The 10,439-nt window shown below is 47.1% G+C and overlaps 1 non-coding gene across 1 annotated transcript; it reads left to right on the forward strand.

Moving 5' to 3' along the window:
• Positions 1-1,445: 1,445 nt before the first annotated feature.
• On the forward strand, positions 1,446-1,609 carry LOC132394875 (U1 spliceosomal RNA). Its single transcript, XR_009512421.1, has one exon. It is a non-coding gene; the product is annotated as a U1 spliceosomal RNA (small nuclear RNA).
• The last annotated feature ends 8,830 nt before the right edge of the window (positions 1,610-10,439 follow it).

The following is a 10,439-nucleotide window of genomic DNA, read 5'->3' on the forward strand; positions in this document are numbered from 1 at the left end:
GCCATTGCTTATGATCAAATGTTCTTAATAGAACCTTCATTCGTACGACATTCAGTGTCAATGAGTGATTTTTATGTCTGTTCTGCTCGTGTTGATCAGGACCGTTGCTCTGCTATGCTTGCCCTGATCGGGGACTCTGCTCTGCTCGCCGTGATAAGGACCGTCTGCTCAGTCGCTCTGCTCTGTTCTCCTTGCCCTGCTCGGTACCCTTATCTGGTCTGCCCGCGTTGCTCGGGCGCTCTGCTGTGCTCCTGTCGTGCTGCTTGGTTGCCCATAGACTGCTATGTTTGCCCTTCTCGCGACAAGGCTCTGCTCTGCTGGCGTGCTAGGGGCAATGTGGGTTTGCTCGTGCTGCTGGTGGACTCTGCTGTGCTTTGCTGTCGTTGCTCGGGCGCTATGATGATCTGCTCTGGCGCTGCTCTGTCTTTCTGTTCTGACCTGCTCGCCCTTTTGTGGTAACGGTATTCTGGGCGGATCGTGTGTAAAAGTAGAAGATAGATCTGTAAAATGCTTGGTCGCCTGCATACTGAGAGCTAGGGCTTAAGGTTTGAATGTCGATGGCACCAAAGAGAGAGCATTTTCATCCGGCAGGACGAGAGACCGAGAACATTCAGGGGTTTTGGCTATGACCAAATTTATTCTTTACTGAGGATTCAGTGTAAATGAGTGATTTGTCTGTCTGCTCTGCTCGCGCTGCTCGGGGACGCTGTTGTGCTCCGCTCGCGCTGCTCGGTCGCTCTGCTCTGCTCCTGTCGTTGGTCTGGGTTGCTCTGCACTGCTATGCTTGCCCTTCTCGGGTCACGGCTCTTCTCTGCTGGCGTGCTTTTGGCAATGTGTTTTGTTTGCGAGGCTGGGGTACCCTCCTCTGCTTTGCTTTTCTCTGCTCGGGCGCTGTGATCTGCTGCTCTGTTGGCCTGTTCTGACCTGCTCGCGCATTTGTGGTAACGGTATTCTAGGCGGTTCGTGTGTACAAGTAGAAAATATTTCTGTAAAATATTTGGTCGCCTTTATACTGAGGGGTAGGATGTGGATGGCAGCAAAGAGAGTGCATTTTCACCCGGTAGGAGTGACCGTGAACATTAAGGGCTTTTAGCTATGAACCAGGTCCTTATTAGGACTCATTGACTCCAAATGTCCTTATTAGAAACTTCATTAAATACATGATGGTGCCACATGCGTTTGCAGAAAGTGAGCAGTAATGAAAACGCTGGTAAAGGAATGAGTCAGCAAGTGTTTTATAGTAATTTTATTCCTGACTGAGGATTCAGTGTCAGTGAGGGATTTGTATTTCTGCTGTGCTCGCGTTGATCGGTGCAGTGCTCTGTTTGCTGTCCAGGACGGAGTATGGTGTGTAACAGTAGGAAATAGATCTTTAAAATATTTGGTTGCCTTAATTCTGAGGGGTATGGCATAAGCATGGATGTGGCTGGCGGGGAAAAGAAAGCATACTTACCTGGCAGGGGAGAGACCGTGATCATGAAGGCGGTTCTCCCAGGACGAGGCTATCCCATTGCACTTCGGGTGTGCTGACGCCTGCGATGTCCCCAAATGCGGGATACTCGACTGCAAAATTTGTGGTAGTGGGGGACTGCGTTCGCGCTCTCCCCTGTTTTTCAATATAAAAGCAGAATGTACAGGTACTTGTGAACATAGCCTTAAATTGCTTTTGTTTGTGTAGTCTTACAGCAATGAGTTCATGCATCGAGGTCTGTTCCCACTTAATTAAAGGTTACAATTTTAATAGATCCTTTGAAAGCAGTCTCGACCCGTTCCTTTCTCTCAACAAAATAACAAGTGAGCTTCTAACAAATTACGCCTGATCTTGTTATTTAAGAAGAGATAGAGAAGACAAACTACAGAATGTAAGGTGAGAAAAAACGTAGTGCTGGAAGCACTCAGAGACTCGTACCAAATCTGTAGAGAAGAGCCAACACGAAAAAATTTGCAGATGCCGTGCTGCAAATAAAGCAACACGCTCCAAAATGCTGTTGGTCCTTGTGTTCTTTATACGTACCGTGGGTTACTAAGAACAAACCATATTCTGGAAGAATTAAAACTAGAACTTGTTTACAATAGCAACCACGTTTTCACCATCCGGTTTCTGGATCATTGTAATTTTTGCGCATGCTTCAGACTCTCAATCGCTTTCTTACATGTGATATCACCACATCTTCCTTTCCCTAAAAAGAAAAACAATTTGCAACATTAATCAAAACAAGTGCATAACTTAACATGTCTCCATCAGTTTCTGGGGGTTTATGAGCATGAGCAGACCTACGTGGTTCACATAGTTCTTGTGTTTCGTTTCCTCCTTGTTTTGTCTGGTCCGCATCAGTGAACTGAAACTCTGAAGTTGGCTTTTTCTTAAGGGCTTTGAGAAGAAATCGCAATTCATTCATTAACTGTGTATTCTCCTTTATACTGGACGTCATCATTTCAATAAAACGTCTCAATTCCTTGACTTGTGCTTTCACTTCAATTGGATACTGATTCTTGTCACTCTTTTGGCTAAGATCAAGTGTCGTATCTTCGGGGACTCGCTGCGATCGGAAGGCTGAGGAGAAGACTTCGCGCTGACGCAAGGGGGGTGATTTCTAATGCTGCTAATCAACTACCCCTTTTCCAGCGACGACAGCGGTGAATTGGATGGCTGCAGAGTCCAGCGCATCAGCCGGAAGTCCGGGAATCAAGAACTCTGTCAGGATGACAGTGCGGAACCAGAACGAGGGCACCGGCTTCACCAGGGAGAAGATGGACTGTCGTGGATTTACGGCCGAGGACATCTGCTGCGTGAAGCATTTCACTGGCTTCTTTGATGTCACCTTCTGACAACCCGCAGGGTGGCAGGGGCTGCACTAGCAAATTCGAGAGAAAAGGAGAGAGGCGCCACTGTCGCTGCTACAAGCACAGCCCCTCTTTGCCGCCGCTGCATGACCGGACTGTCACGGTGCAGGTGTTTAATCCATACGTGCCGGTGGTGGACGGCCTTACATTCCTCGCTCGGTATGTGGAGAGCGTAAGAACTAGTCTGGACGAAGGACAGCCTGGGGATCTGGACCAGCAAGCAGTAGGTCAAGGTGAAGCTGAGGGTGGACTCCAACGGCTGCGTCATCCACCCGCCCCTTCGGTCTGCGCCATCGTAGGGAACCCAGCTTCACGGTGTACGCGGGTCAACTCAGGGTGTGCCGCAACTGTAGCAAGGCGGGGCACGTCACAGCCCAGTGCAGGGCTGTGATCTGCGGGAAATGTAAATCGGAGGGCCACTGTACGCAGATCAAGTCCTGCAACCTCTGCGGACAGGCTGGCCGCCTGTACAGGGCCTGTCCGAGATGTGCTGGCACCTACGCACAGGCGACCAAGGGAGGTGCCGGCTCTGAAAGAGCCCCGGGAGATTTGGATGTTCCCGCCACCTCTGCAGAGGCGGCACCCGAACCAACGGTAAACGCCACCAGGGAAAAAGGCGCAACCACCCCGAGGGCCCTCACTCCCTCGCAGACCCTCCAGGACCCGCCACAGGAAAAGGAGGAGTCCATGGAGTAGTGGAGAACCGGGGGGTGGGGGGCGGGGTGAGGAAGGCTGGTGCATCGTGGGCAAACGAAAAAAGGCCCAAAAGGCTCCGGCCAAACGACAGTGGGCAGAGCAGAAGGAGAACGCAAAGAAAAGGGCAGGCGACCACACATCCTCCGGTAACCTGCTCCCTTCGGAGGAGGAAGGCAGTGGGAGAGGCCAGCAGCGCCGGCAGAGGAAGCGGCGGGCAAAGAGAGCGCATAAAGTCTGCTGGCCACCCCCCAAGTACAATCACACGAGGCGGCGAGCAGCAGAGACCCCCAGCATAGCAGAGTCCGGGAGCAGAGTCACATCTGGCGCCCCGCAGACAGAAGGGGAGTCAGGCCCGGGAGACAATAAGCCCCCTGGCTCGGAACCGGAACAGCCACACCCAGGGGAGGACGACATGCAGTTCCTGAGCCCACAGAAGGTAACAGACTTCACAAAGGCGGTGGGCATGAAGACTCGGGACTGCGAAGGTAAGGACGGTGTGCAGCTGAAATAAGGAACTTTATATGATGGCGGACATTAAACCGGCGTGCTTGAATGTGCGCAGTTTGAAGAGTACTGGGCGTTGCGTCTTGTACAGTAGATCTCGCAAATTGCCTCATCGCTAGACCTCACCAACAGGCACCAAGACCTCGCCTGGCTGGCGGTGAGAGGGACCTTCCCAGTCAGATTCTCCTGTACACCCGGAACGTCGTCTTCACACCCCTCTGCACACGGGAGGACTGCAGTGAAGAGGAGACGGTGTCCCACCTGTTTGCACACTGTGGGTTCGCGGAGAAGATGTGGAGGAGTATGGAAGGGACAGTGTCGAGGTTCATCCCCAGCAGCTGGGTAACAGAGGACTCTCTGATCTACGGGCTGTTCCCGGGGACGCACACCGAGACCAACATCCGGTGCTGCTGGCAGATCATCAACTCGGTGAAGGACGCTCTTTAATCGGCCTGAAACTTGATGGTGTACCAGCACATGGAGATGTCCGTGGCTGATTGCTCCCGAATGGCACATTCTCTCCTGCAGGAGTAAGTGCTGAAGGATTCGCTCAAACTTGGTGCAGCCACGGCGAAGGTCCGTCACCCGTGGGAGTGGGAGGGGACGGGTGGGATTGAGTATACCCTTCATCAGCGGTGTGGATAGAAGAATCAATATGGCGCCACAGGAGTGGCTGGAAATGTGTGAAGAATGAGACTTAACGCCTGGTTTTATTGTAAATAGATTTTATTCTTGACTAAGGTTTGAGAGTTAACGAATGATTTGTTTTGTAAACATCTGTATTTTGAATAAGGATTGAGAGTCAAAGCATGATTTATTGTAGATAACTTCATTTAGTGAATAAATACTCAGATTAAACGAGTGGTTTTTGGAATCATTTTATTGTAATATTTCTGAATATACTTTTGGGAAAAAATGTGTGTGTGTGTGTGTGTGGGTGAAGGGATTTAGAATGTGAGTCTATCGCTCACTCTGGAGCAGTAGGTAGCGGTAATGCACCATTAAGCTGGATGCCAACCGCCGTAAAACAAGAAGGAGAAGAAGAGGAAGAACGGGTTTTGGTTCAGAGCCCGAAGGCTGTGGGAAAATGGCTAAGGATTTCCGGAGCGAAGGCAGTTTTACTACTCGGGGTAAAAGAGAGCCAAAACTGCGCAGACGCGTGACGTTAGCCAGTAGAGCGCGAAAGGTTTGAAAATAAGACCGCCATATCGAGCGGGCAGCAGTGCTAGGGCTTTGGCTCAACGGGCTTAGGTGGTAACGGGACAAGGCGAGATAGGTTTAACTTTGTTAATTACAGAAAGGAAGTAGTATGTATGTGAGGCCAGCTTTCTGGACTGTGTCGGATGTAGAAAGTCCTGAAGTCTCCCAGCCTCTCGGACAGCCATACCTGCATTCGATGTGTCGAGCTGCAGCTCCTGAGGGACCGAGTTAGTGAACTGGAGATGCAGCTCGTTGACGTTCACCTGGTCAAGGAGAGCGAGGAGGTGATAGAAAGGAGTTATAGGCAGGTGATCAAACCGAGGCCACAGGAGACAGACAAGTGAGTCACAGTCATGAGCTGGAAGGGGAAGAATCATGTTCCCCTGTGGCTGTACCCCTTGACAATAAGTACTCCTGTTTGAGTTCTATTGGGGGGGGGGGGGAGGAACAGCCTACCTGGGGGGAAGCGACAGTGGCCGTGCCTCTGGCACAGAGTCCGGCCCTGTAACTCAGAAGGGTAGGGAAAGGAAGAGGAAGACAGTAGTGATAGGGGACTTTATAGTCAGGGGGTCAGACGGGCGATTCTGTGAATGCAGGAAAGAAACTCGGAAGGTAGTTTGCCTCCCAGGTGCCAGGGTCCGGGATGTTTCGGATCGCGTCCGAGATATCCTGCAGTGGGAGGGAGAACAGCCAGAGGTCATGATACATACTGGTACAACGACATAGGTAGGAAAAGGGAAGAGGTCCTGAAAAAGGACTACAGGGATTTAGGAGGGAAGTTGAGAAGCAGGACCGCAAAGGTAGTAATCTCAGGATTACTGCATGTGCCACGCGACAGTGAGTATACGAATAGAATGAAGTGGAGGATAAATGCGTATCTGAGGGATTGGAGCAGGAGGCAGGGATTCAGATTTCAGAATCATTGGTACCTCTTTTGGGGCATGTGTGACCTGTACAAAAAGGAGGGGTTGCACTTGAATCCCAGAGTGACCAATATCCTGGCGGGGAGGTTTGCTGAGCCTAATGGGGAGAGTTTAAACTGGAATTGTTGGGTGATGGGAACCAAACTGAAGAGACTGGGGAAGAGGAGGTTGGCTTAGAAATAGAGAAAGCTTGCAAGAGGGAGAAGAGGCAGGTGATCGAGAAGGGATGTGCGACGGACGGTTTGAGAAGTGTCTATTTTAATGCAGGGTGTATTGTGAACAAAGCAGATGAGCTAAATTCAATAGCCTCCATTTCTGCTGTTTTCCACACACAGATTAATTACAAGGGATTTCCCCAATTAAGACAAGCCCCCACAATTTAGAAAATTGACTCCAACCAAATTTGTTCAGAACCTGGATGCAGACCCCAGTTTTGTCACGAAACCCATGAAAAGTTGAAAAGGACCAGCAGAAATGGAACACACCTGGAATCTGGTTTGCTATAAATTAAGACTATATTTATTACTACTACGAATTAATATCATTAAAACCAGATGATACGATACAGGTTATAAACTATTAAATATATATATATCTCCGTAAATGTGTGTGTGGATACAAAGGTAATAGCCTCAGAGGTAGATATCAGTCTAATGGTGTCAGGAAAGTTTAAGTAATTCAGTTCACTTTGTGTTGTGTCGAGTTGAATTGACGGAGAGAGAGAGTTAATTGAGTTGATGTTTAAGTTGGCAGCTTTTGTTGTTCTTGCTTCCGAAGTGTTTAGAGTCACTTCGTGTGAACCCCACACAGACAAAGATGGACAGAGCCCCTTCTAGGGAACGGTCTACTAACCCACGACACGAGTTCACCACCAGCAGACCCCCACAGGCAAGCTCTCACCCGCACTGGTAATCACGGGTCGAAATTAATCGGTCCATGGCCTCCACCCTGGTGGTGGTCTTAAACTCTACCAGTGGTTTCTCGGGTAGCTTCAGCAATTCTCCCGTGTCGTGTCTTCTCTGCCATTATCAGACCAACCGCCTCAACTTTTTATAATCTGTTCCAAATTCCAACCGTGAGTTAGCTCAACCGCTCTGAGCTGTTACCCTGGTGGCTTCTCAGCTCGTGTCTCAGCTGGTGCCGTACTCTCTCGGTCAAGGTCACAATTAAAAGTGTTATCAAAACCAAAGTCAGAGTCCTCTCTCTCTTTTAATTACCTCCTTGTTCATTAGATTGCTGAATTTTCTAGCCGTTTCTCACCTGCGTGACAATTCCTTTTTTTAAGTGTCAGTTTTTGAATCAGATTATACATAAAATAAGTATTTAAAAATTGTTTTCTTTTTGACTGGAAGTTTCAATTTCATTAGGTTTCAGGAATAATATTGTTTGACAGTTTATCTCTTAAGTAAACCCTTAATTGAAAATAACAAAAAAGTGTTATTTGATATTTTATATTTATTCTTTAATTGTTCAAATGACATCAGTATACCTCCTTCATAACAGTCTCCTATACATCTAATCCCTTTTTGGTACCAATTATATAAAAGTTGATTATCCATATAAAAGTATTTAGGTATAAGAGTTGATAATAATATAAAGAATTTATATAAATTAAATTATTTATCACTATTGAAAAAAATTCAAAAAGATCTTGATTAATGGATGATGTTACCAATTACATTAGTGGGTAAAGTTAATGCTGTAAAAATGTATTTCCTAGATTACAGTATCTATTTCAAACACTACCAATACAATTACCGCATAAGTTTTTTCAAGAGTTAAATAAATGTGTGAGGAAATTTCTTTGGAAAGGTAAGATGTCAAGAATATTGTTGGAAAAAGTGACATGGAAATTTGATTTAGGTGGGTTACAACTTCCAAATTTGAATAATTCTTATAAAGAAAATCAACTTAGATTTATTGCATCATTTTTTGATGAAGAAAAACCGGCATGGATTAGAATAGAATTAGATAAGATAGGAGAAAATACTCGGAAGATTTTATATATAAATGGGAATCTAAATGGATACGGGAAAAGAAAGAATCTCCTTTATTATTTGATTGATTTATGAAATAAGATAAATGATGATGAAATAAAGAAGTCTTTATTAGCAAGAAGACCTCTGATTCAAAATATCCTTTTACAATGGATAATCAGGGATATTTGTGTGGAGTTCTGCATAAGTACGTTCCAATGAAACAGGGAAGTTATGGTAGGGTACAGGAACCGTGGTGTACAAAGGATGTAATACATCTAGTCAAGAAGAAAAGCTTACAAAAGTTTCAGAGAGCTAGGTAATGTTAGAGATCTAGACGATTATAAGGCCGACAGGAAGGAGTTCAAGGAAACTAGGAGAGCCAGAAGGAACCATGAAAAGGCAGGATTAGGGAAAACCCCAAAGCATTCTACAAGTATGTGAAGAGCATGAGGATAAGACGTGAAAGAATAGGATCTATCAAGTGTGACTGTGGGGAAGTGTCTATGGAACCGGAGGAAATAGCAGAGGTATTTAATGAATACTTCAGTATTCACTATGGAAAAGGATCTTGGTGATTGTAGTGACGACTTGCAGCAGACTGAAAAGCTTGAGCGTGCAGATATTTTGAAAGAGGATGCGCTGGACCTTTTGGAAAGCATCAAGTTGGATAAGTCGCTGGGACTGGACGAAATGTATCCTAGGTTGCTGTGGGAGGTGAGGAAGGAGATTGCTGAGCCTCTAGCGATGATCTTTGCATCATGAATGGGGACAGAAGAGGTTCCGGAGGATTGGAGGGTTGCGGGTGTTGTTCCTTTATTCAAGAAAGGGAGTAGAGATAGCCCAGGAAATTATAGACCAGTGAGTCTTACTTCAGTGGTTGGTAAGTTGATGGAGAAGATCCTGAGAGGCAGGATTTATAAACATTTGGAGCAGTATAATATGATTGGGGGTAGTCAGCATGGCTTTGTCAAGGGCAGGTTGTGCCTTTCGAGCCTGATTGAATTTTTTGAGGATGTGACTAAACACACTGATGAAAGTAGAGCAACAGATGCAGCATATAGAAGGATCTTGGGGTCCAAGTGTATAAGACGCTCAAAGCAGCTGCGCAGGTTAACTCTGTGGTTAAGAAGGCATATGGTGAATTGGCCTTCATCAATCGTGGAGTTAAATTTAGGAGATGGGAGGGAATGTTGCAGCAAAAGGGCCCTGGTCAGACCCCACTTGGAATACTGTGCTCAGTTCCGGTCGCCTCACTACAGGAAGGATCTGGAAGCCATAGAAAGGGTGCAGAGGAGATTTACAAGGATGCTGCCTGGATTGGGGAGCATGCCTTATGAGAATAGACAACAGGTTGAGTAAACTCGGCCTTTTTTCCTTGGAGCAACAGAGGATGAGCAGTGACCTGATAGAGGTGTACAAGATGATGAGAGGCATTGATCGTGTGGATAGTCAGAGGTTTTTCCCACGGCTGAAATGGTTGCCACAAGAGGACACAGGTTTAAGGTGCTGGGGAGTAGGTACAGAGGAGATGTCGGGTAAGTTTTATATACAGACAGTGGTGGAATGGGCTGCTGGTGACGGTGGTGGACGCGGATACGATAGGGTCTTTTAAGAGATTTTTGGATAGTTACATAGAGCTTAGAAAAATAGAGGTCTATAGGTAAGTCTAGTAATTTCCAAGGTTGGGATATGTTTGGCACAACTTGTCGGGCCGAAGGACCTGTATTTTGCTGTAGGTTTTCTATGTTTCTATGTTTCCCAGATTGGACAAGAATGTTGCACTTACATATGAGATGAATCAGGACAACAGAACTCACTTCACAGATCACATCCTGGAGGCCAGCAGGAAGATGAAGGAAATAGGAACCCAATTCCACAATGATAATTCCACAGGAAGCTTGTGGCCATTTTCTTTCCCGCTCTCTCCATCTGCCCGTCCCCCACACACTCCTCCCCACCTCCCTCCCTTTATTCCAGTCTCCACTTTCCCTCTCCGATCAGATTTCATCATCTTTGTCTTTCCCACCTTTCACCTCCCAGGTTCTAACACATTTCCAAACTCCACCCCTCCCTCACCTGGATCAGCGCCAGCTTTTACTCCCCCTTTCTGTACCAATTCTTTGGCACTTTGTGTGTTACCACCGACACTTGTCCTGTCCCCTAAGATTCACCCTGACCTCCCTCTGGCAGTCAGCACCACCACCACTTGCCCCAGTTACCCTGTCAGTCCCGGTGGATTTACCACCCGGGGGAGCCGGGGAGCTCAGGACCCGCCGCCCGCGGCTGCTGCTGA

This window comes from Hypanus sabinus, chromosome 5 (genome assembly GCF_030144855.1).
Source record: "Hypanus sabinus isolate sHypSab1 chromosome 5, sHypSab1.hap1, whole genome shotgun sequence".
NCBI classification, from domain to species: domain Eukaryota; kingdom Metazoa; phylum Chordata; class Chondrichthyes; order Myliobatiformes; family Dasyatidae; genus Hypanus; species Hypanus sabinus.